Source organism: Neophocaena asiaeorientalis, unplaced genomic scaffold, assembly GCF_003031525.2.
Source record: "Neophocaena asiaeorientalis asiaeorientalis breed wild unplaced genomic scaffold, Neophocaena_asiaeorientalis_V1.1 scaffold226, whole genome shotgun sequence".
NCBI lineage: Eukaryota > Metazoa > Chordata > Mammalia > Artiodactyla > Phocoenidae > Neophocaena > Neophocaena asiaeorientalis.
In genome coordinates, this window is record NW_020173037.1 from 3,155,403 (window position 1) to 3,182,083 (window position 26,681).

Below are 26,681 nucleotides of genomic sequence, written 5' to 3' on the forward strand. Positions count from 1 at the left end.
GCCAGCAGCTCAGCCCTCCGCGCCCCCCGAGGCGGGCTGGGTGGAGGAGTGAGCGCCGAGGCCGAGTTTCTGGCCGGGAGGGGGCGGGCGCTCCGAGGGAACTCGCTCCCACATCCCTTCCTTGGGAGAATCCGGCCGAGGCCGAGCGCTCTTTGTCCGCCCCCGCCCAGCCGATCGGCCGGAGGGCGCGGGTTGGGGCGACCGCAGCCGGTGCCCGCAGCGTGGGCGGGCAGCAGCAGTCACGCGCCCGCGGGCGCTCGCGGTGGCCCCGGAGGCGGGGAGCTTCTGCACCGTCTCGTTACCGTCCTGGGTCAGCCCCCCCTCCTCTGGAGCGCAGGTCGCAGGGCCGCTGCGTGGCTTGGTTTCTTTCACTAATGGTGGTTCCAGATTGTGGAATTGACCAAACAGGGTTCCGAGTTCACGAAATGGTGTGAATTCCTCCCCCGACTTGGCAAAGGAGATGTGTCATGGAAAGACTCTATCTGTAAACTCTTAGTTTTTTGCTCACAACCTGATTTTCTACTGGGCTTCTTCCGGCTTATCTCCTGTTCCTTAAGTGGCGTCTTTTGTATCAGTATCAGTATCGCATGTGAGGGGCAGTATTGCCTAATGGGTAAGAGCCCTGGACTCAGTAACTGTCTAGATTCAAATCTCAGCCTAGCGGTGTGACCTCGGGCAAGTTGCTTAACCTCTCGGTGCCGTAGTTTTATCATCTGTAAAATGGGGATAAGAAAAATACCTGCCTCACAGGTTGGCTGCCAGCATTCAGTAAATTAATACAGCAGAGCTCTGACACACACGAAACAGAAGTTACTATTGTTACTGTATTGGTGCTAAATTGGCTAAGTAGCCTTCAAAATATTAAAAGATGAGGAACAAAATGCACATTTTGTTTGTTATAAAGAGTATACGTGATGAAATAGAAGATGTCCGTCAAAATAGAAGATGTCCATGCTAAATTGGCTAAGTAGACTTCAAAATATTAAAAGATGGAACAAAATGCACATTTTGTTTGTTATAAGGAGTATATGTGATGAAATAGAAGATGTCCGTCAAAATTAGAAAAATAGAAAATGTTTAGAAAATGTTTTCTATGTCAGTATCTAAATTTAAAAAAATACATTTCTGTATCATCTGGGCCCTCTTATTTCAAATAATTATGAAGTATTTATATGCAATGATTCAAATAGCATTTTAAGAAAATTATCTCTAACCTTCAAAATATTTCACCTTGTAAAACAGATATGCATTAAAACTATGTATTAGGTCATGATATATACAGAAAATCCAATGTCTGCATTAAAATATTGCCCGGAGTCAGTTTTACTTAGGAGAGTGTGGAAACTTAGGAGCTAGACATGCTAACTTCTCTAAGATCATTGTAAACATTTTAGCCAAAATGCCCTTGATATCAAAAATATAGAATGATAAAAGTCAGATTATTCATTTATCTCCTTCACTTTACAGGTGAGGAAACATTCAGAGAGGTTAAAGGTCAGATATCTGCAGCTAAATAGAGGCCGACATGGGGTTAGAATTAGGTCTTCGGGCTCTGCCCAGGCCTCTTACACACCACACGGGTGATTTCCTGTTTACTGCAGATTTATGAACCTTTAACAAATAGGAAACCAGAAGGTATGATATAAGGAAAAAATATACAAGCATGTGTTATCAGCGACATAAGAAAGGCCGGGCAGTAATGTGTCTACTGCTGGCCGACCACTTTATATCATGGTCCCTCACATCAGAAGATACGACCACATGACTTGCTTGAGTTATGGGAAGGTCCCAGATCAAGCAAGAGGTCGAGCCAGCGTTAGAATTTAAGGTCCCACATTCGGCTGCATATTCTGTTAATCCCTTGCAGCGGTTTTACATTAGAAATCAGTTTTGAGCTTTTCTTAAATGTTTAAAAATCTCCTTCCGGATGGCTTTGAAGGTCTTTCCTGTAAGAGAGCTTTTTAGGAAAGTCTTTCAGGATTACATACCAGGAGGTTTTATTATTCCAGATTTTGTAGACAAGCATGCGTGAAAAAGGAAAAAAAGCTTTCTTATTTTAATGCAATTGCCAGGTGACTGGTTTCGTTCCAGACACTTGAACACCAGTTCCGAAAGTTCTGCTGTTTTTTCATTTCTGCATGTGTCCGTCTAATGTTCACCTTTCACGAACAGACGCAGCTGGTGGCTTAAAGGTCCAGACCTCACATAAGCGGTTTAGAAATTACATGGCAGAGCTTTTCACGTGAGTGTCTGGCCTTGCAAAGTTATTTACAGGAATGCTGTGTCTGCCAGGGAAAGCACTCTAGGAACCGTGCCTGCGTCCTTGAAGAAGGAAACCATGGTTCTCTCCAGTCGTGAGCGTGATGTCTTACCCTTGATTTTGCCTCTCTGGACACATGTTCTTAGACAGAAATCCAGGGCATTAAGCAGGGAGTGACTTTCTAGCAGGCTCCCAAGCCAGTCCAGCAGAACTGAGTTTTGAAATCACACGTATCAAGTCAGGTCCCATTATGCTTATAACGTGAATCACTGTTCAACTGGGAATATTGCTGATTCGTTTTCTCTACAGCAACCAGGTGACTCACAGCGTGAGCTTCTGTTCAAATACCTATAGTGTCAGCAGCAACTGATGGGGTTCACGCCGAGTCGGAGCCTAGCATTTAGTACAGTACAAATGAGTCACTGACTACCCGACACTTCTGAGATGATCCCTGAATGTTACCTTGAGCAGCCAGTTCAAGAGTTTAGACAGCGCTGCACGGGGTGAGTCCGTTCCCGGTACGACTGAATGGGCTTCTGCAGCAGCTCTTCACGGCAAAGCCTGATGTGCCTGAGTGCCCAAGGTGATATTCCGTGATTATGGATTCATAGAATCCAGCTGATGAGATTCCAGCTATTTGCATGGGGAGTCATCTGTGAAGAATGAGTAATGTGCTCTGTTGCCCAGCAGTGATATTTCACTCGAGTTATTTCAATGATCGTTACAGCCTGTTGACCTTGATGGTTTGGGAACGCTCGATTTCTAGTTATTAATTAATTTCACTTTACATTGTAAAATCCTTCTCAAGTACATATCAGTGTTTGGATTTTAGACAACAGCATCTCATGCAAAGTCACCCAGCAGTTGGACTTCCTGAGGTCCTGGGTTGACCACGTGCACCTCAGCCCAACGGTGAAGCGGAGGGAAGCATCTTTTCCTCTGGTTTGTCTCTGTTTGTGCCCCTGTCACCTCTGATGTTAACTGGACGGTGTTTGCTCCAGAGTTTGTGGTGCCCGTCGTTCTAAGGCTGCGACACACCCAGCACTTCCAGCCCTTTGGGGCTGTTTGGCTAGATCCACACAGGCTTGTATAGCTGTTCCGTTTCTGCAAGACACTGGAAAGAATTGTGCAACCCATGCCCTACCCAACACTTCTAAGTGACTTTTATGTCTCAGGGTGCGGTGATAATAAGGTTTAAGGGACCAGTAGATTCCTAAATTTATGTAAAAGTCTTGTTGATAAATAATGGCAAAAAGTTATTATCCTTGGAATCAAGGTTATGAGACTATTATTGTTTTTAAAAGTACATGTATGTTTTTCTCTATTTGTATTGTAGTGGATGCAAGAGAAACCCAGATGTATGGACTTTACCATATACCCGTATTGTGTTTCTACAAATATCCATTTCTGTGATAACCCAGATTCTAATTTGTGCATCTCCTGCTCTATAGAAAGGTGTAGATACTTTTTTCCATTTAATAGGGACTGCGCACAAAGAGTCTAGTTCTTCCAGGCTTAATGCAATTCCTGGCAAGTTCAGGTGGTTAGGACTCTTTAATAACTTAGACTATTTATAAAATGGAAACAAAGTTTCATGTACGTTTTCTAAATTTCAGTGAGGAACTGTAGCTATTTTTGTGAGAGTCCTGTTTTTTTTTAGCTTCGTTTGTTATAATTTTTAGTAAAATGTACACGTTCTCAGTTACCCTCGTGTTACCACTGTCTGGATCAGGACTTCTCAGCCTCAGCACTGTGGACATTTTGGGTTGACTCCCTCCCAGTGGGAGGCTGAACTGTGCGTTGCAGGATGTTTAACAGCATTCCTGTCCTCTACCGCTGGATGCCAGTAGCATCCCCTCCCTGGAAATGACAACCAAAAATGTCCCTAGGCATCGCCAAATGTGCCCTGGGGGCTCACCACTGCTCTAGATCAAGATACAGGATATTCTCAATCTGTACCCATAAGATCCCCTCTTGTTCATTCACTGTTGTTGCATATATTGTTATTTTTCAATGAAGTGTTCCTTTGTGTGAATACACCCCAGTTCACGTATCCATTCCACTCTTTTTTTTTTTTTAATTTATTTATTTTTGGCTATGTTGGGTCTTCATTGCTGTGCGCGGGCTTTCTCTAGCTGCGGAGAGCGGAGGCTGCTCTTCCTTGTGGTGCGCGGGCTTCTCTCGTTGCAAAGCACGAGCTCTAGGCACGCGGGCTTACAGTATTTGTGGCTCACGGGTTCGGTAGTTGTGGCTCGCAGGCTTAGTTGCTCCGCGGCATGTGCGATCTTCCCGGACCAGGTCTCGAACCCGTGTCCCCTGCCTTGGCAGGCGGATCCTTAACCACTACGCCACCAGGGAAGTCCCTCCCTTCCACTCCTAAAGGACATCTGAGTTGTTTCCGCTGTGAATAATGCTAATGTGAACATTCTTATTCATGTCTTTTGATAAACATTAAGCCCTGATTTCCATCGGATGCTCAGGAATGAAATTGCTGGGTAATAGATCCAGTATATGTTTAGCTTTATTAGATACTGGCAGTTTTTACACGCCAAACCAACTTACACCCCTACCAGCAACATATACTGCTTCACATCCTCACCAGCACTTAGTATTGTACACGGATTTAATTGTAGTCATTCTGGTGTCCATAGAGGTTTAGCGTTGTGGTTTTAATTTGTATTTCCCTGATTACTAATGATGCTGAGCGTCTTTTTTCAGCCATTTGTATATCTTCTCTTGTAAACTGCCTCTACAAGTTTTTGACCTATTTTTCTGTTGTATGCTCTGTGTTTTTCTTATTGATTTGTAAGAGTTTTTAATATATGCTGGATATAAGTTATTGTCAAAAATGTGTGTGTGTGTCTCTGTTTATCTATCTGTGTGTGTATCGCAAATCCCAATCTGTGTCTTGCCTTCACACTCTCATTCCATTACCTTTCGACTTCTGTAGTTTCTGCTGAAAAGTCATACTTCTATGAAGGTGACATGTCTTCTTTCTCTGGCTCATTTAAAATTTTTCTCTTTGTTTTTGGCTTGCCACTGTTTGAACACAATGTGCCTAGGTGTGGTTTTATATTTGTCCTGCTTTGGATTCATTGGGCTCCTTGTATCTGTGAACTGATCTCTTTCATCAGCTTTGGAAATTTTTCACTCAATATCTCTTCAGATATTGCTTCTTAGCAGTTTTCTCCCTTTCTCTCCTGCTCTGAGACTCAAATCATACATATGTCTTTTATTCGATCCTAAGTTTTGTCCATTTTTTGTCTCTCCTTCAACTTGAATACTTTCTTTTAACGTGTGTTTTAGTTCACGTGACCTGTCTTCTGCTGTGCCCAGTCTTCTGTTAAACCATCTAGTGATCATTAATTTCAAAAACTGTTTTATTCTAAACGTAGTATGTCCCTTGGATGCTTGTTAATACATTTCAGTTTTCTGATGAAATTCTCCATGTTTTCATCAGTTTTTCCATCTAATTCTTGCCTACTAAATCCAGTGTTGAGGTTTTTATGAGCCTGTACCTGTTGTTTGTTTTTTAATCATTGATCACATTTTTCTGTCTCTTCACGTATCTAGTAATTTTTGTTGTATGTAGACATCATATATAAAGAAACTGTGTAGGTTTGGATTACATCTTCCACCAACAAGGAATCTCCCTTGGAGTGATTTGCTCTGTGAGAATGAGTAGCTGATGACTTCAGTCCTAACTGGTATTGAAATGGGTTGGGACGGGTTGCAATTTTAGTAAGACTTACTTAAGACTTACATAATCTCGGTTACTTCCCATTCTTCAGGTGTTTTCTCCTGGGCTTCTGGATTTAGAGCCTAATGGGTTTCAGTTAGGCTGAAACCTAAATCTCCTCAGTCTTGAAAGACCAGGAGACTCGGTCTCACCTTCAGAGGCTTCTTTCTGCCCCCGCCTTCCACAGGTGGCTTCCACAGTCTGGTAAAGGTCACGAAGAGGGCAGCCATGTGTCTGAGGGAGACCTTGTTATTGAAGGGAGACGAGCTCTCCCATATGAGACTCTAGCCTCAGCCCATGCCCTGAGTCCACATACGCCCTCAGGGAAGGAGACACATGGTGACAGACTGCTCTCTGAGGAGGAGCTCTCCCTCAGACACTTTAGTTAATTCAGCCTTTTTGCCTCCACAGCTCTTTGATGTCTTTAGAAATGGGATTTCAGTTATCCATCTAACATTTTTAGTTGTTGCTCAGGAGCTGACCTATTACCATTTTTCTTGAATTAAGTTTCTTTTTCTTCTATCTTTGAATCACATTTTTTGTCTTTCTATAGTATCATTTGTTTACAATGCAATTTAGAAAATGAACATTAAAAATTTTGCCGTGTATGAATATAAAGTGCAATACATGTTTTGTGAGTTTAAAAATGTTAGTAGGGGGCTTCCCTGGTGGCACAGTGGTTGAGAGTCCACCTGCCAATGCAGGGGACACGGGTTCGTGCCCCGGTCTGGGAAGATCCCACATGCCGCTGAGCGGCTGGGCCCGTGAGCCATGGCCGCTGAGCCTGCGCGTCCGGAGCCTGTGCTCCGCAGCGGGAGAGGCCACGGCGGGGAGAGGCCCGCGTACCGCCAAAAAAAAAAAAAAAAAAAAAAAAAAATGTTAGTAGGAAAAGAAGTACATTATAATCCCTGCAGCTCGTCCTGCTTCAGGTTGCAGCTGTGTGATGTAAAAAGCATGAGCACTGGAACGAAAGAGAACTGGGTTTGAATTTTGACTTTCTTGCTAGTTCTGTGAGCCTCAGATTCCAAAGATGTACAACGGGGATAATTACACTTACTTTATAACAAGAAATGTACAGTAGAGGATTCACGGGAGTATTCAGTTAAGTGGTAGCTGTTATCATTATTCCTCTAATATTTATCCATCATTATTTTAGGCCCCTGAACATGGATAATCTGATTTTAAACACATATTTTGATATATTTATATCTGGTACAGATTCTGAAACTTTTACCATTCAAACAGGGTGCTGAAAAAAGTTCTTTGATATGAAATGCCTATACCTATAACTTAATATCTATGAAAATATTACTAAGTTTATGCATTCATATTTTGCCAAAATCCTTCTCTTTTTAGACCAAATAAATCCAAGTACATAAATAAATAAATTTTAGTGGCAGGAAGAATGACATCCAAAGCAGTCTGCTCTCAGCAAAATTCACATCTAGCTACTTGGTGTTATATCCACTAGGGTTTATTATAAGACGTTGGCAACAAGAAGACCATATTAGGAAATATGAAGAAAAGGCTAACAGTATTTTCTGGAAAGGACAGCTGGTTGTTGATCTTTGCAGAGGAGAGTCTGTGGGGTCTGTGAGTAATTTTAATGTTATCTCCACGTTATTTAAATATAATTAATTTTTATATTAAATTTCCTCTTACCCCTCTGCTCTTTTATTTTGACTTCAGCATTTGTTTCTTTTTAAAAAAAAGACCTCACTAATATATGGGAACAATTAAGTTCTCCTCTAAATTTAGAATGGAAGTAGTAGTCCTGGGGGCAGTTGGATGGCTCTGGAGTATCAGGCCTCTCCGGAACGCCCGCCCCCTCCCCAGCCAGTGGGACAGCGTTCCCGCCTGCATCCCGGCCTACATCCCTGAGGCCCAAGATGCATCTGTGTTTCGTTCTCTAGCGTGATAAGAGCCGGCTTTGCGGCTCTAGCATCTGACTGCACTCTTTACAATCTGTACACAGATTTAAATCAAGGCACAAGAATTATGGGGTCTCGGGACCTCCCTGGCGGTCCAGTGGTTAGGACTCCGCATTTCCACTGCAGGGGGCACGGGTTCGACCCTGGTCAGGGAATTAAGAATCCTGCATGCCATGCAGCGAGGCCAAAAAAAAAAAAAGAAGTATGGGGTCTAGTTTACAACAAGCTAGAATTTATCAAATTCTCATTAGAGCTAAGTTTCCGCTAAAGCAAGTAAGTTATTTCTAGACCTTTAAATGACTTGGAAGTTCTGTACTGTTCTTTTGGCAAAATGAAGTACTTATTAACAAAAACAACTGAACAGCATACCAGACCAGGTGGAGTAAATGTGGGTTAAAGGAGGGTGAATACAATGGCACAAAGAGGTATGAAAAAAGTATGCAAAATGTAATAACATGCATAACTAACCTGTGTGTGGTAAACACATCTCATAAACTAACCCCCAAAAGACATATTATTTTTTCCCTTATCTTCTAATGATCTGTTCCAAATCATGAAGGAAATAAAACTATAAATTCTAAGTTAGATAGAGCACATATTTGTTAAAATATATCAAAAGTAGTCTGAGAATCAGGAGACTACATAGAGATTCTTTTTTAATGGAAATCGGTCCTTTATGAGCTTTTTGATGCATCCCTTAGGGTGGGGGTTTTATTCCTAAATCCCCGCGTCTGACTGCCTTATGTGGTCTCACAAAAGGAGAATTGCGTGGCTGTGGTTCCCCACAGAGTCCACAATCCACAACCGTTAAACATTTCGATCCATCTCAACTTTAGGTCTGCTTGTTCAGCGCACTAGCCATCGAACACTTCATGCCGAGGGCGTGGGGACCTAAAATTCAGGAGATAATTTGGTGCAAATTGTAGAAAACCAAAACCTTGAGGAACAGAGATCCTGTCACACACCCCCTAGGAACAGCAGACAAAAACGTCCCATCGGCCCGGCCGCCGGGAACTGTCTTGGGAACACGAAGGCACTATGGAACCAAGGTGACCGTGTGCTGGCGTATCCCTTAGCCCGTTCTCAGCAGCAGCAGACCGCCGATGGGCGTCCAAAAACAACCCCAGTCTGTCTGACTGTAGCCTGTGCACAGCTGTGGTGCGAAGGGTGAGGCTGTGCGCGTGTTGAGAGGGACCCGGGCCTGGAGCCAGACGGCGTGGATTTGAGTCTGCGCGGGGACAGCTCCACAGAGTAAATGGAGTAAGGTGTGGTGACTGCTACCTTTGCTCATTTAGACCGAGGGGAAGTTGTGCATTCGTTGGAGATTGTGAGGGGAAAAAGCAGCCTCTGATAAAGAGCTTTTATTCTGGTGTCATGCATTACCATTGACGGCCACAGGAGGGGACTAACAAAGTCTGGATTCTATTTTAAAACAGTAACTATTTTAGGCCTCGAGGGCCATGTGGTCTCTATTGCAACTACTCATCTCTGCCACTGTAGCCAAAAATCTGGGGGATAGAGCAGAGGGAGATGCATTTTGGAGGGTGTGCAGTGGGTTTGGAGGGAAGGGCACAAGCTTACCAATGAGTGAGGTGAAAAGAGAAGTCTAGGTGACTCCTGGGATGTGAGTGGATGGTGTACCGTGGATGGACTTGAAGCAGACAGGGGAGGAAACAGCGGGGGCAGGGGATGGGACTTGAGTCCGTTTAGACGCTGGAGTCTGAGACGCCCACGAGAGCTCCAATTGTGCAGAACCTGCACTGTGGCGTGCAGGGAAAGGATTTCCGCGGCACTTTCCCCCCAAATACACACTTTAGGATTTCTGATAAGTACCGTGGTTCTGGGCTATGATGTAGCATTTCCCTCCGGAGCCCGGCACTGGTCCCCGTATGGACCATGCCCCAGCGCTGTGGGATGCTCTCATCCCTGTCTCCCCAGCGTCATCTCTGTGCCGAGGCACACCAGCACAGCATGGCCGCCAGTCCCCGCTGTCTTCTCTCTCCCTTCTTCCTTGGGTATTTTTCTTTCCTCTTCTGATGTGTCTCAGCTGTCAGTCACGGAACGCCACTGTGATACCCAGTGAAATGAACAGCGCCCAATTAGCTACTGTACCTGACTCACATGCACTTCATGAAACAGAAAGTGGGAATGACCTGGCCAACAGCTCAACTCAGGCAAGTGATTTATGTAAGGTCACACCCATGAGACATGCAGAGTTCAAGGGCTCTTAGTATATTCACAGTGTGTAACTATCACCGTAATATCCACTTCAGAACATTTCCATCATTCTAAGAAGAAACCTACCGCAGGCAATTGTCACTCACCAAGTCTCCTTCTCCTGCAGCCCCTGGCAACCACTGATCTACTTTTTGTTTCTACAGATTTGCCTGTTCTGGACATTTCATATAAATAGAATCATATAATATGTGGCCTCTCACTGTTGTGGCCTCTCCCGTTGCGGAGCACAGGCTCCGGACGCGCAGGCTCAGCGGCCATGGCTCACGGGCCCAGCCGCTCCGCGGCATGTGGGATCTTCCCGGACTGGGGCACGAACCCGCGTCCCCCGCATCGGCAGGCGGACTGTCAACCACTGTGCCCCCAGGGAAGCCCAGTATGTGGCCTTTCATATCTGGCTTTTTTCATTTGGTAACGTCTGCATAGCTTGCCCAGGGAATGACAGCATCATAGAATAATAAGAGCTTAGTGAGCACCTTCCTCCTTCAATTTGCAGGTGAGAAAGCCGAGGCCCAGGGAGGTGGCCAATGGCTGAGGTCACAAAGCCTGATGGTGGGAAAGCCAGGGCTGGGCCCACGCCTCTTCCTCCTCCGTCCCTTCCTCCTCCGTCCGCAGCGGGCCGTACTCGGGCTTCCCCAGTGACAGCACAAAAGTGCTCTTTCGCTCTGATCGACAGGCCAGCAGGTTTACACCCCCTTCTCCAGTCCTCCCATCCTTAGCTTTTCTCAGCTGCTTTGGTCACAGCTTGCCCTCCCTCAGAGGCGGTTGAGGTTGCTCGTAGGCTGGTGAATGGTCAAGGTGCCAGATGTCTGAGAGCGAACAGGGAGGGGCCTCGCTAGCTGACTCCACCAAATATAGACCCAAAGGCATAGGATCAATTTGTTTATGAGCTTAGAACACAATTTAAGGACTTACCATAGTCTTCTACGTTAAATGTCATCACTAATTACTAAGTCAGAGGAATAATTATGGCATTGGATTAGCACTTCATGGTTTCAGAGACCTTTCGTGTACCTTCTCTCATTTACTACTTTTATCAAATCTCAGTGTAGCTCATATCATACAGATGAGGAGGTGGGGGGCTTAGAAAGGTGAGGGAACTTGGTCCAGGCCTCACAAGTGCAAAGGTCAGACTGGAAGGACCTCTGACTTGAAAGCCCACGATGGCTTTTCCTACGTTCCCGCTACACGACGTTTAAAATTCTTGATCGATCACTCATGTTTCCCAGCGATCCTTCTGGAAATGCCAGCTGTGGGCTGGGCGCCCGAGACATGCAGGAGCCCCCAGCTAAACCCCCTTGGGCCTCTCTGATCCTGGTCAGCGCAGGGCTGCTTGTCCCGTGATCTGACCTCATCAGGTGCCCCTCCACCACGCCCACTGTGCTCCCTGGGACCCAGTCAGTCATCAGCAAGATGCCCCTAGTTCTCCACATTGTCCCCCGATGTCCCTCCCCTCTTGTCTCTCCCTGAAGTGTGCCAACTCTTCCGAGGACAGCGCTTCTCCCACGGCCCTGGTAATCGGGGACATTTCTCTGCTGAAATTGCACCATTTATGGCCACTCCTAGAAGTCAGATGGGTGTCTCTGTGCTCCCGTTGCATTCCCAAGACACTTCCTCACTGTCTTCCCCCAAAACCCTCCCTCTTAGGTCTGACACGGGACACAACATGAGGAACCTTGAAGACGTTATGCTAAGTGACGTAGGCCAGTCACAAAAAGACATATTTTACGATTCTTCTTATCTGAGGAACCTAGAAGAGTCACATTCACAGAGACAGGGAGTAGAACAGTGGGTGCCAGGGGCTTGGGGAGGGGGGAGTCCGTGATCAATGGGGACAGAGTTTCAATTTGGGAAGAAGAAGAGCTCTGCAGGTGGTGAGGTGAGGGTTGGGAAACAGCGCGCTTAGTACCACCGAGCCGCACGCCTAAAAATGGTTAAAGTGGTGTGTTTTCTGCCACGTGCACTTACCACCATAACGAAAACACTTCTCCTGAATGCATGTCCTAGGCCGAACCCCCAGCACCACTCCCTCCAGCATCTGTTCACCCTCTGATCCCTGCCCCTCACGTAGAATACTCCAGTGTGTGGCCATCATTTCCTCTCCAGCGCCATTCCTGTCATCATTCTATTTCTTCAGCATCCTTGTCAATGACCTGTGCTGTACTCTGGTCTCCCAGCACCTTGATTTCTCGACCCCAGAAGTCTACTGCCCTCCCCCATGTCAGCCCCCACCTCAGCCATCCCTGGAGTCGGCGATGACCGCCCGCACCTCCTGGGAAACCTCATCCTCAGACCCCATCCCCGCACCATGACCGCACCGCCCTTCCTGCACACTCGCCCGCTCTGATCCTTTCCTCCACAAGCTCCCTGGTCTCTGAGGCCTCCGGGCCATTCCCCCCTCCCTGGCCCTCACCTTTGCTCACCTGTGCTCACCTGTCCTCACCTGTCCTCAGCAGCCTCCATCCTTCCTCCTCCTCTGCACTTCCTGTGTGATCCAGGGACATGCCCATCTCATTTGTGGTTGCAGTTCCTTCTTAGAAGCCTCAAGCCCCACATGCCATGTCACAGTCCTCTCCTCAGGTGCCCTCTCCTCAGAGACCCCCCCACTTTTCAGAGACACCCCGAGGCCCTGACTGTGACTGTCGTCCCCCCGTCATGCTCTAGGGTCTCAACCATTTCCCATCTTGGCAACACTTCTCGGACCCGGAGTTCTCCAACCTATTTGTTTTCATGGCTTGTGTCTGTTTCTCTCACTGGAACCCTTGGCAGAAACAGTCTAGTTCACCCCCATGGTCCAGCACCTGCAGCGCTGATGCATACAGGGGGTGCTCATTACACGTTTGTGATCAGTTCAACAGGAGAACACTTTGAAAACAAACGCAAGTCGTATTTTTAACCTCTTTACGCTAGATTTATAACTGGGTCGCTCTTTACCTGAACCTCCTGAGAAGCCATCAAACAAAGACTTGGCATATTTTCACACATTTGGGAAACCATGAAATGGAGCAGCCAGGAAGGATGTTTAGAAGGGATCCCCTCTACCATTTCTCCTGATGTCTTGCTGACAGTATCCCAGGATGCTGGACAATACTAAAGTCCTTTGCAAAAAGCGTGATTGTGCCTACTGGACACCAGATTTAGGCAAAGAACTGTGTAGGATTTCTGCATCAAACGGACATCACCTCAGTCATTATTTTTCTTTGAAAGCTTCCTCCTCATAATGCTTTCCAGTTCTGTGACACAAGGGTCAAAAACACTGGGACGACAAGGAAAACACCTTGCAGCGGAGGAAAATCACGAAAGAACACCTGAATAGGAGAGGGGGCAAGCAGGCATCTGGAGTCCGTCGTGCACGCTTCGAGTGGGAGGGCTTCCCGGGCCCGTGTTCACTACCCCGTGGTCGTTGTGAGGCTCATGCGGTCAGTGCCCTGGCCAGGGACAGGTATCCCGGTGGTTATAAGAGCGGGGTCCCCTCCCCTTCTTCCATTACCCTGTCTCCTGCTAGACTTTCCCAATTGCGTTTTTAGAATTCTTTAAAATGATGCCCTACAAATAGAAAAGCGTACATATGGTTTGGTACATTTTCACAAACCAAACACGCCTGCGTAACAAACGCCCTGTTCGCACTGTACGACAGCACGTTACCAGCTCCCCGAACTCCCTCCTCAAGGCAAGCACTCTTCTGACTTCCCAAAAGCAGAGAACAGCTTTGCCAGGGTCTCTATTCTCTGTAACTATAGAGAGAGTATACAGGGTATCATTTTAACCTTGGCTACATCTGCACTCCAGCAAGCCACCTTCCACAACGGTTAGGTCCCTGAGCCATAGCACACAAGGAACTGCGAGAAGCAAACCATATTCCCGACTGGCTTCTGCCTGTGATGTTGGCAAGGTCTGTAACCCGATGACCCAGGCTGACAACCTGGCCGTCTCCATGCTTCAGAGCCCAAGCCAGAGCAGCACCAGGCAGCCTGTCCCTCTGTCCCTCAGCCTTCGCTTCTCAGCCGTCCAAAATGAAAATGTATTTCCCAAGCCAAAGCACATTCATCCAAAGGTCAACTTCCTCCCTGACAAGTCTTACCACCTACAATGATGCTTCAGAAGGCAGAGTGAAAAAGAAAAACCTCAGCGGGAGAAAGGACATCCTTGCACAATTTAACCCGTTTTCTAGTGACCCGGGGCAAGCAAAGAGGCAGGGTGATTGATACGGAGCCTTCCTTCCTAATCCAAGGCCCCGCGATGTGGACCCGGGCTGTGGCACGTGGAGAGAGAACAGGGGGCAACGAGAAGGACATCCAGGAGATAGATTTCCTCCGGTTTTGCTGTGAGTTGGAAGTTGAGGGTAACTTCAACTAGACAGATAGTAACGCTGCTCACCAAGGTAGAAGGCAGGAGAGGATGGGTGGGTTTGCCCGAGGAATGATAAGTTCCATCTTAGACATTAATTTTTCCATGTTGCAGATATTTTGTCCTGTTTTTTCTGTAATTTGCAATGATGGCTCAGAAATTCTTCTTAGAGAACCTATTCCTTGCTTTACTTTATTTCCTTGAAATACTAAAAAGCTAGCAGAAATTCTCACCCAAACCTGAGAATTCTCACTCTTTAGCGACTTGAAAATTGCCTGAAACAGCCCCACAGCAAAGATTTAATAAGTGTGCAGTTCTTTCGAAGGTGCCCTGGGCTAAGCGGTCATCAGGAAGGCAGCCACCTACAGTCTCCTTGAGAAACTCCCATGGCCTCCTGGGGTACGGAAAGCCCATGGTCAAGATTTCAATCACTACTTGGCAAAATACCCTGTAATTGTTGATTGGTATTAAGAGAGAACAAGTAAAAGCATGCATAATTTATTAATTTCCTTCCAATCATACTTTCTTATTATTTCTAATAATTCCCGAAGGCAGTTGTAAAAGTTGAGTCGTACAATATGTTCATTTAGTAACAACAGAAGAAAAAGACATTACTGTCATAGTCTTAAAACCTTTGGTGGTTCAAGTTACAAACTTGGCGACAGCGAGATCAACAAAATAGTAAAGATTTCCATTCAAAGTCACTTAAAAACAGATGGTCATATACGTCAGTAGTTTTTTAAAAGCTCAGGACATGTGTAAGCATCCATCTGGGAGTAACCATAATTCTAAAAAGTCTATTGTTATTATTAGGCTTTCGGTTGACTTCCCTTACTAGAACAGTGAACCAGCTATTTCTCAAAATAGTCCCGAAATTACTCAGACAATAAAACCAAAAGAGAAAATTTTGAGAACTCATAGTTTTGCACAGCGGAAGAGTTAAGCTCTCTCCCTCTAAAACCCACTATAGCTACTACCAGTTGTTAGCTCTCTGTGTCGTGTGACGTGGGAGACACGGCTTTGACTTGATGTTTGGTCTACCTGTGCTGAAGTTAATGCAGGTAATTCCAGCTCGTCCTTAATACTTCCTGAGCCAGAGTGAGTTGGAGTTCTTCTGGTGACGAGTGTGCCACGGGATAAGCTGCCGGCATTCTCAAACTTAAAACCCGCTGACTGCAAGATCCCAGAAACGGTAGAAACATTGCCATTGACTGAATTCGTTTCATTTCCCAGCTGCTAATAACAGGTGGGAGTCTAGAGCAGGCGGAGGGCCTGTTTGTGACTTAATTGGCTTCCGGTGGTCGGTGTTTATGCCTGGAGCCTGGGATTCAGAGAAAGATGTATTCACCTGTGGCTGTTTTGGGGGCAGGTGGCTAAACCCAGGGAGAGTTCAGCAGTGAAATCCCTGCTGCTGTCGGTTGGTCTGTTTTTCAAACTCCATTGTGTAGATTCTTTTTTAATTTTATTGAAGTAGAGTTGATTTACGATGCTGTGTTAATTTCTGCTGTACAGCAAAGTGATTCAGTTATACAGATATATATTCTTTTTCATATTCTTTTCCATTATGGTTTATCAGAGGATATTGAATAGAGTTCTCTGTGCTCTACAGTAGGACCTTGTTGTTCATCCATTGTGTAGATTCTTTTTTTTTTTGGCCATGCCGTGCAGCATGTGGGATCTTAGTTCCCTGACCAGGGATTGAACCCGCACCCCCTGCATTGGAAGCGTGGAGTCTTACCCACTGGACCGCCAGGGAAGTCCCCATTTTGTAGATTCTTTTTTTTTTTTTTTTGCGGTACGCGGGCCTCTCACTGCTGTGGCCTCTCCTGTTGCAGATCACAGGCTCCGGACGCGCAGGCTTAGCGGCCATGGCTCACGGGCCCAGCCGCTCTGCGGCATGTGGGATCTTCCCGGACCGGGGCACGAACCCGCGTCCCCTGCATCGGCAGGCGGACTCTCAACCACTGCGCCACCAGGGAAGCCCCCCATTGTGTAGATTCTTGAATGAAAGAGAATCAACAGCCAAAAAAGACTTCCTGTCGGATTAATCAGCCTCAAAGCCCCTCATCCTCAGAAATAGCTCCCATCTGGGTTCTGGAAGCCTCGCGCTCAGCACACCAGATTGGCCCTCCTCCCTCACGAACAAGTCCCTTTTAACAGTCCCTTCCCCAGCCTGTGCCCTGGATTTCTTCCAGTCCTACCAGGGGTGAGGGGCTTGGGCTGAGAGGGACCTGGATCATAGCTTCCTCCACCCCCACCCCCGGGGTGAGCACCAGACCCCAAGGAGAACCTGCAGGAGGCCCACCCGACCCTCCACCATGTCACCACCACCACCGAGCACACCCTGGATGTGCTCGCCCTGCAGGCAGGGTCAGTGCAGAGCCTCTGACTAACGTGAATCTGTGAAACATCATCTTTTGCATCCAGAGGGGAAGTATGTTAGAAAAAGCTTCCCCAGGCTGGGAAAACTTAGAAGGTAGAAAGACCAAAAGGAGGCTAAAATTAGGAGCAAGTGGGGCCGAATGCTCGGAAACATGACTGCAGAGAACAAGGAAGTGAGAGTGTCTCTGGAGGATGCTGTGCAGAGGGTGTTCCTGGAAGAGCGTTCTTTTGATCCACATTGGTACCAGTCAAGGGAAGCTCAGAAAACAGCAAAAGAAACATGAACAGACGTGGCTCCGGAGGAAAGGAGCTTTGTTCCTAATACAGAGCAGCAACAAAGACCCGGTCGTTCCAACAGGCTCCAGAATATATCGGGAGGGATCTTTACAGGGCGAGACTGAAGAAATAAGGTAAAACGACCGCCCTAGCACGGTGCCGTGAGAGGAGGTTGGATACTTGAGGTCCAGGAGGGAGATTCTCCTTCATTTACTAGATAGTAAACTTTTCTAAAGAGAGACTTCTTATCAACTCTTGGATTACCCTGAAGTAATGTTTGTGTAGGAAAAGGCAGAATAAAAACTTGATTCTCTGTCCTTATTTACCAGTTTTCAAAATCAGTTGGTTCCCTAACATTTTCTAAAAGCAACGGTGAGTGTTTTAGTATCACTATGAAATCACGGATGTACATACATATGATGTTTCAGTTCACTGCAGTTAATATTTGTATTGATACTTAAACTTTCTCATACTTGGCAGGGGGCAGCCTTGTTTATATTTGCTCATGGCTCTGAAGTTTAGCATTTTTACATAATCAAACCTGCCAATCTTTTGTGGTCTCTGGGGGGAACAGTAGTTACATTATGATACATCTAGGCATCGAAACTATGAGATATTAGCCAACTATTGAATGAATGAGATGGAGCTACGTGTACTCTCCAGGAAGATTTCTGAGACATTTTTAAAGTAAAAAATATACAGCACAGAGTCACACATAGCATCCAAGGCCATTTAGATAAACATACTAAAACTATGTTTTAAACTAAAGTTAATTACACGTTCTTAATTTCATAGAAGTGGTCCTGGAAAGAATCACATCAAACCTTAAAGCTGGTTATTTCTGGGGCTGGGAAGAGGATTGGAAAGTTCAGAGGAGCTGTGATTTCTCTGTGTACCTCTGTGTTCCGGATAGAAGCCTAGTTGAATGTTCACCAGCATGTATTCATGTTTTGTTGGGGATTTTTGTTTGTTTTTTAAAAATTAGTCTTATTATTTTCAAGCTCAGGTTTAAATTAATATTTTGCCTTTGATGAAATCTTATATCTGCAATTTCATTTGCAAATGGTTTCTGCGCTTTGGGCCAAAAGAAATGAAAAAACTGATTGGAATGTCTAAAGACCTAAGTGCATGTCAACATTTCTAAAAATATATTAAGTGAAGTAAGTTAGACAAATATCATATGATATCACTTATATGTGGAATCTAAAAAAAAGTGATACAAATGAACGTATTTACAAAATAGAAATAGACTCACAGACGTGGAAAACAAACTTATGGTTACCAGGGTGAGATAAATTAGGAGTTTGGGATCAACATATACACACTACTATATATAAAATAGATAACCAACAAGGACCTACCGTGTAGCACAGGGAGCTCTAGTCAATATCTTGTAATACCTATAACGGAAAAGAATCTGAAATATATATATATCTGAATGACTTTGCTGTACACTTGAAACTAACACAACATTGTAAATTAACTATACTTCAGTTTTTAAAAATGGTTTAAATTTTTTTTAAAGTAAAAGATAAAAAAAATAAAAATATGTGCAGTCTCAAGGGAAACAGCATGACGCATTGGAGAGAAAGAAGGACTGTGTGTGTTTCTGAATTCTAATCCCACATACGCTATCAACTAGCCATGTGTCTGTGGACAAGTCACTTTAGCTCCTTTGGCCTAAAAATTAAATAGATTAGATCATGTTCAGGTAAAAGTAAGCATCATAACTGGAACTATTATCACATCAGTGTATTTTAAAATGCACGTGTCTGCACTGAGCTATCAAATTTCTGAAAGAGTCCCTTGGACTGACAGGCTGGTACGAAGAAAGAGCATTGGCTGAGGGCTCGGTGACCTGGGCTACAGGTCATCTGTGTCACCTCAGGGGGTGAGTTAAGCCTCTTTAAGCCTTGGTTTCTTTACTGAAAAGAGGAATTAATAACTGTCTTTCCTGGCTAACGAAATTGTGGGAAGGAAGAAATTAGGTGATACGTATAAAAGTCTCCTGTAATCTGTAAAACCCCACAAAAATACGGGCATTATTCTCTTAATTAGCCTTGAATGCCGCTCAACCAATCAGACCTTTCAGGTGGGATGTTAATGGAACGACTTTTTCTATATATGGTACAGTAAAGCTCTTTAGCACAGCAGAAGTACAGTCATTATTTTATATGAGGTATGATGTTAAACAAAGCATCTGTTTTTGTTTGAAGTGTTCCTTCATTCAGCCAGCCTCTTCTTACCATCCACTCTTCTAAGCACAGAGGTTCCAGCCCTACTGTGCTCGCTTCAGTGTGATGACTGAACCCACCCATAGAAGGGATAAGAGAATCCCTTAAGATGGTATCAGACTCTGCTTTTCTACCCCTGTTTTCATTTCTCGAATAAATGGACAAATAATCTGGGTATACCCAAACACAATAGAAACAAATCATTACTCGAGAAGCAAAGCATTTGGGTCATGCCTTTGTCTTTTCTGAGACACTTAAGTTGGAGAAACCTAATTCACACCGGTGTGGGCAGTAGACCACGTGTCCTAATGTGAAAAGAACCTCAGTGCTTTGTCAGGTGAAAAAGAGAGGCACGGGGTGGTGTGTATACTATGCTCCCATTTTCTTAAAAGTGTATAAATGTGTGTAGCTATCTGGAAGGACGTACAAAAAACAGATAATGATGTTTTCCTTTAGGAGTTTTCATAGCAAATCCTTCAGTATTGTCTGGTTTTTCCTACCATGGGCGTGTGTTATTTTCATTTTTAAAATGACTTTTAATATAACATCATTAGTAAAGTGTCACCTTGTTTCATCAGCTCAGCTCTAGATTAAAGACGTGAATGGGGATGATTCATTCTGGAAAGAAGCATTAAAATGGCTTCACAGGAGCACCTGACTATGTTAGACATTGTCGTGGGTTAAATTGTATCCCCCACAAAATATGTTGAAGTCTAATATGGCTGAATGTTCGTGTCCCCCAGCAACAAAATTCATAGGTTGAAATCCTAACCCCTAAAGATGATGGTAATAGTCGGTGGAGCCCTTGGGATCCCTCATGAGTGGGATGAATGCTCTCATAAAAGAGGCTCCAGAGAGATCACTAGTCCCCTTCTCCTTGTGAGGACAGAGCAGGAAGGTGCCAGCTCTGAACCACCAGGAAGAGTGCCCTCGCCAGATTGTGACCTGCTGGCTCCCTGATCTCAGACTTCCAGCCTCCAGAACTGTGAGAAGTAAATATCTATTGTTTATAAGCCCTGAGTCTGTGGTCTTCTGTTATGGCAGCCCGAAATGACTAAGACAGAGTCCTAACCCTGGTACTTGTAAATGTGGCCTTATTTGGAAGAAAGGCTTTTGCAGATGTAATCAAGTGAAGATGAGGTCATTCTGGATTAGGATGTCTTTATAAAGAGAGAGAGCTTGGGACACACAGTGGAATTTCTTCTCTCAAATTTCCTTATGTTCTGGCTTAACTCTTTCAGAGCCCATCATGTCCTACTGATGATAAGATTATGTTTCTAAAGGTCGTTGAGGGTGGTTTTGAATGTATGTCCTTTAAGATTCTTGTTTCTCCTTCATCAGGATCTTGTCTATGATTCTACACCTCATGGAACATGGACTCAGGTCCCAGGCCCTTCTAAGAGATAAGATTTTTTTCACACAATACTTGATGTTTCATCATATTCCCAATGCGTAATTCAAAAATGGCTATTTTTAGAATTTGGAAACCATAATGAAAATAAATAGCTATTCGTGGAATCCAACCAGCAAGTTCAAGCTTACCAGAAAATAAGAAATAACTTTTCTGAGCTAATCATGGTCTGGTTAAAATTTTTTCTAACTAGTTACTGCTTTCAACTCCAAATTACCAGAAGATTGCGATCAAGATTAAGAATTTACCTTGGGGAAATTCCCTGGTGGCGCAGTGGTTAAGAATCCACCTACCAACGCAGGGGACATGGGTTCGAGCCCTAGTCTGGAAGATCCCACATGCCACGGAGCAGCTAAGCCCGTGCGCCACAACTCCTGAGCCTGCGCTCTAGAGCCCGCGAGCCACAACTACTGAGCCCATGCACCGCAACTACTGAAGCCTGCACGCCTAGAGCCCGTGCTCCGCAAGAAGAGAAGCCACCACAATGAGAAGCCACCACACCACAACGAAGACCCAGTGCAGCCAAAAAAAAAAAAAAAAGAATTTACCTTATTTACCTTGGCTTTTGCTTGAACTTTGAAAGAGTTCTCTTGAATACTGGGTTCCTAGGACTGGAAAGGCAATGAGTGAGTAGGATTATCTCTTAGCTAAGATCCGAATAGTTAATAAACTGCCAACCTGTTCTTCCCATTTCCTCAGGCTGCCATAAATTATAGAAAATGTTTCTGAGGTCACTGACATTGGTTTTACATTCATCTAACTTTTGAGCCTTGGGATCCTCAAGCAAAGGCAGCCAGTTACTGGGGCCTCGTGTATGTGGCACGCTTGGGTCATCCCAACAGACACTGAAATGAAGGCCAGCAGTCTGTGCCAGACACACACCAGGGGAAGAATAGAACAGCAACATCAAAGGAGCACTGATCCCATGTTCCTTAGAAAAAGCAAATGGAAATGAAGTGTGTGTGGAGTTCTCCCACACATATGATAGAGGCGAAGAAAAAGATGCAAGCTAGTTTGGCTAATCAGACCACATATCAACATCTGAAAGGATGAACCGAACTAACATAATTGACAATGGCATATTTTTTAAATTTTGTAAATAGGCAGCATTCATTTAATATATGTTGTTAGTCTTCATATTAACTAGCTATGACATTTTAAAAAGTAATTCTCAGACATATGTATATGTATAACTGATTCACTTTGTTATAAAGCAGAAACTAACACACCACTGTAAAGCAATTACACTCCAATAAAGATGCTAAAAAAAATTAATTCTCTACAAATATTTAGTGACACTAAATATGCAACTCTCCCATAAGCAACAACCTATTTGCATTTTGAACAAGCCTGCTGTAATTTAAAGCATCTCGATCTGACAATTAAGATGACTAATAATGAAAAGTTCCAGTAAATTTGAAAACTAGATGAAAGGGATGGATTTTTTTCAGGAAATGAAAAATACCATATTGACTCGAAGCCAGGAAGAAACTATGAAAAGAACAGAAATCAAAGAGTAAATTGAAAACATCGTCAGCAAGCCACGCCTGAAAGGTTCTAGTCATTTTACCGGCAGATTCTACATGTCTTCAGGGAAAAAATAATTCTCTTAGCAAAAAACAAAGATAAATAGATTTTAAAACTCCCTAAAAAATATTACCAAATCAATTTCAGCAGTATAATAAAAGAATAACCATCTTTTAGACCCAACAAGAGTTTACTTAGTAAGGTAAGTGTGATTCAACATTAAGAAATGCATTTGGAAAAAAAAAAGAAACGCATTTGGGGGGCTTCCCTGGTGGCACAGTGGTTAACAATCCGCCTGCCAACACAGGGGTCACAGGTTAGAGCCCTGGTCCAGGAAGATCCCACATGCCACGAAGCATCTAAGCCCGTGCACCACAACTACTGAGCCTACACTCTAGAGCCCGCGAGCCACAACTACTGAAGCCCGCGCGCCTAGAGCCCGTGCTCCGCAGCAAGAGAAGCCACCGCAATGAGAAGCCCGCGCACTGCAACAAAGAGTAGCCCCCGCTCGCCTCAACTAGAGAAAGCCTGCGTGCAGCAACGGAGACCCAATGCAGCCTAATTAATTAATTAATTTAATTAAAAAGAAAAAAAGAAATGCATTTGGGGCTCGCCTGGCGGTCCAGTGGTCAGGTCTCTGTGCTTCCACTGCAGGGGGCTCAGGTTCGATGCCTGGTCAGGGAACTAAGATCCCACATGCCACCCAGCGCGGCCAAAAAAAAAAAAAAGATGCATTAATGTGATTCATTTCATTAACTATTCAAAGGAGGAAATTCATATGATCATCTCAAAAGATCTTTTTTTAATGCGATAGAATTTGACATTTTGGAAACTTCATTAAGGAAAATTTTCAAACATACATAAATGTAGTGAGGCTAGTATAACAAATGCCATGGTCAATGACACAACTTCAACAATTATCAACATTTTGCTTATCTTTATCATGTTTTATTAACATTTTTAGCTTCCGCTCAGGCTGTCATATTTCACGACTGCTCAACAGGGCCTGGGTATCACGACCACTCCTGCCACTGAACATTCCAACAGCTAGTTACTGAGTGAAAACCACGCCTATTAATTTAGAATTTTGAGGAACTGAGAGATGATAGCTTGTTTGTAAATTTTATAGGAATGGCATATGTTTCTGTGTACTTGTGTATTTAAAGCTTTAAATGATTTAAGTTGTCAGAATTACTGAACCATGTATAAGAATTCCAAGAAACCATACAAGAAACTGTAATTACCTTCAGAGGAAAAATTAAATAGATTCTGAGACCAAGTTGAGACTCTGCAAAGATGAACTGAGACATGGAACACTGAGAAAAGAAAGGAGGGATTATAAATTAGGAAAATGGTTAACATCCCAGGACTAATCCAATACAAATGCCAAAAGAACATAACCAGCAAGCATTAGTCAATGTGGAAGAAGACACTGGAGAAACACGTTACAAACTGTAAACTGTAAACCTTTTAACACAGTCTCAGCAACATACACCTCTCATTTTGTCTGATGAAAGACTTTCACGTTCAAAACAAGACGATGAGATATAGATATATAACCTTTCCAGCAACTATCAAAAAGGTATAAGTCCATCAGTGCGTGAGTGGATAAGGAAATTGTGGCACATCTATACGATGGAATACTGCTCAGAAATACAAAGGAATGAACAATACAACAATCACAAAATAACTATGTTGAATGAAGAAAGCCAGATAAAAACGAGTAGATGTCGTATGATTCCATTTATATAAAATTCTAGTAAATGCAAATTAATATATAGTAAGAAAAAGCAGATCAGTGACTGGGGCCGGCAGGTACAAGAGGGAGGGATCCCAAGTGATGTGAAGAAACTCTCGAGCTTGACGATGTGGTCTTGACTGTGGTCGTGGTGTCACAAGTATATACATGTCAAAACATCAATAAACGTGCCATTTATTGCATGTCTGTTAGACCTCAATAAAGCTGTTTTCAAAAGTGTATAAGAACAGGGCTTCCCTGGTGGCGCAGCGGTTGAGAGTCTGCCTGCCGATGCAGGGGACGCGGGTTCGTGCCCTGGTCCGGGAAGATCCCACATGCCGCGGAGCGGCTGGGCCCGTGAGCCATGGCCACTGAGCCTGCGTGTCCAGAGCCTGTGCTTCACAACGGGAGAGGCCACAACAGGGAGAGGCCCGCGTACCGCAAAAAAAAAGAAAAGTGTATAAGAACAGACTTTGATGAGATTTGCCTCTGCTTTCTCAAGGCTATACTCAGTCATGAGCAACCTTGTGAAGTTCGCTAAGAGTTTACTCACTAAATCAAGATTCTTCCAGGCAAGCTGGCAGTCTTTATTCCCAGGTTCTGCATCCGTGGATTCAACCAACCTCAGATCAAAAATACTGGGAAAAACTCCAGAAAGTTCCAAAAATCAAAACTTGAATTTTGCCTTGCACTGGCAACTAATCGCATGGCCTTTACATTGTATTAGGTATTACAGGTAATCTAGAGATCATTTAAAGTGTCCAGGAGGATGTGCACAGGTTATGTGCAAATACCACATCATTTTATGTAAGGGACTTGAGCATCTGTGAACTTGGTATCCTGGGGGTCCTGGAACCAGTCCCCCATGGGTGTTGAGGGACAACTGTATTTACAAAGAAATAGGTGTGTACGAACAAATAAAATATGTTAACTATTAAGATAGGCTGGTACAACTTATTTTATACCGTGTAAAAGCAATATAAGAAAACTTGCTTAACTTGGTAAAGTTACCTTCTCCCAGAAACCTCCGACACACATCACACATACAGGGAAAATACTGTCAGTCTTCTCATTAAAGTCATGAAGAAAACAAAAGTGCCTGACAGTATTTCTACTTTTCAATATTTACTGAACTTCCTGGCCAGTGAAGTAAGACCAAGGAGAGGAAAGAGGTATATACCTTGGAAAGGGACAGAAAGTAAAGTGTGATTATTTATAGACAGTATCTAACTAGGAAACAAGAGATTCTAACAAGAGAATTAACAGGAAGACTCGTAAAACTAAGAGAAGTCAATAGGTCAGGTAGAGTGTCATTAGCCTTCCTAGACTCTGAAGTAACTATTATAAAACATTCAGGGAAAAAAAGTATCAAAAATATGCAGAACCTGTTTGAGGACAACTCTTGAACTGTACATAAGACAGGGTTTAAATGAATAGCTATTTCATGACCGACTGTGGAGACCCAGTCTCGCAAAGACGTTGAAACCCACTGACATGACCACGTCACAATCCTTCCTTCTTTTGAGAAGCAATGGGGATTTTGTTTTTAATGAGGCAAGGTGCATCAGTATCTCAGAAAATAAGTTACCTGGAGCATCTTTGGCTGAAAGCATCTTTGTTTGAAGACTGTGCTGGCGTGTCCTTGCCTCTCCGTGTCCTGAATGAAGTGAAACCATTGTCAGTCTCTGGCTCCACTGAAATGCCATGGATGCGGTGAGAACGTGATGCCAGAGGAGCCCAGCTTCTCCCCCAGGGCCATTCAAAGGGGTCCACTCAGGAGGCTGGACCACCCAGGCTGGGCGCTGTGGACGGTGTTGTAAGCATTGTTCTGGCTGTGGAGGAAGGGACAGTAAATCCCTCTGATGGGTCTCTCGTTCTGTCTTGGAACTTACATCCCAGGATGATTAAAAGACAAGGGCCAATCCTGAGTAGTAGTTACGGTCCAAGCTCCTGTGCTCAGCGCAGGACAGGCCAATAAATCAAGAGACGGGCTGGTGAGGCAGGGAACAACTTCGGAGAGCCAGCAGACCAAGAAGCTGGTGGACTAAGGTCTCAAAGAACCATCTTCCGCAAATCAGAGTTCAGACTTCTTTTATACTCAAAGGGGAGGGAGTAAAGTCGAGCACTTCCTGGTTCTAGCCCGCCTCCGGACGGGGCTGTGTGAGTTTCTTTTTTCCTGCAGCCATCCACAGGTGGGCCTGGTCAGGATGTTTCTTGTGAGCTAAACAAGGGTATTTTAGCTTAACGCTCATTACCTGGGAGGCAGGATTCTCAGAGATGGGCTGTTATGTATCATTTAAGCTTATAGGCAACATCCCTTTAGTGATGAACTTGTAATAGAGCAATGGTTCTTCCCTATTACACAGTCATCCCTGATAGGTACTGAAACAGATGTCATTTCTCGCAAATATCTCGTAAATCCAGTGTGATCCTAATCAGATTCCCACATGGTATTGATGAGCTGATCCCAAAATTCCACTGGAACACAAACAGGCAAGAATAGCCAAAAAGGTTTTTTGGTTTTAATTCATTTTTTCCCCCTGGCTGTGCCATGGCAGCTTGTGGGATCTCAGTTCCCCGGCCAGGAATTGAACCTGGGCT

General features: G+C 44.4%; 1 protein-coding gene across 4 annotated transcripts in view; it reads left to right on the top strand.

Annotated features, from left to right (window-relative positions):
* RGS20 (regulator of G protein signaling 20) overlaps positions 1-26,681 on the top strand; it is a 74,093-nt gene that overhangs the window by 29,165 nt on the left and 18,247 nt on the right. The gene's annotated exons all lie outside the window — the stretch shown is intronic.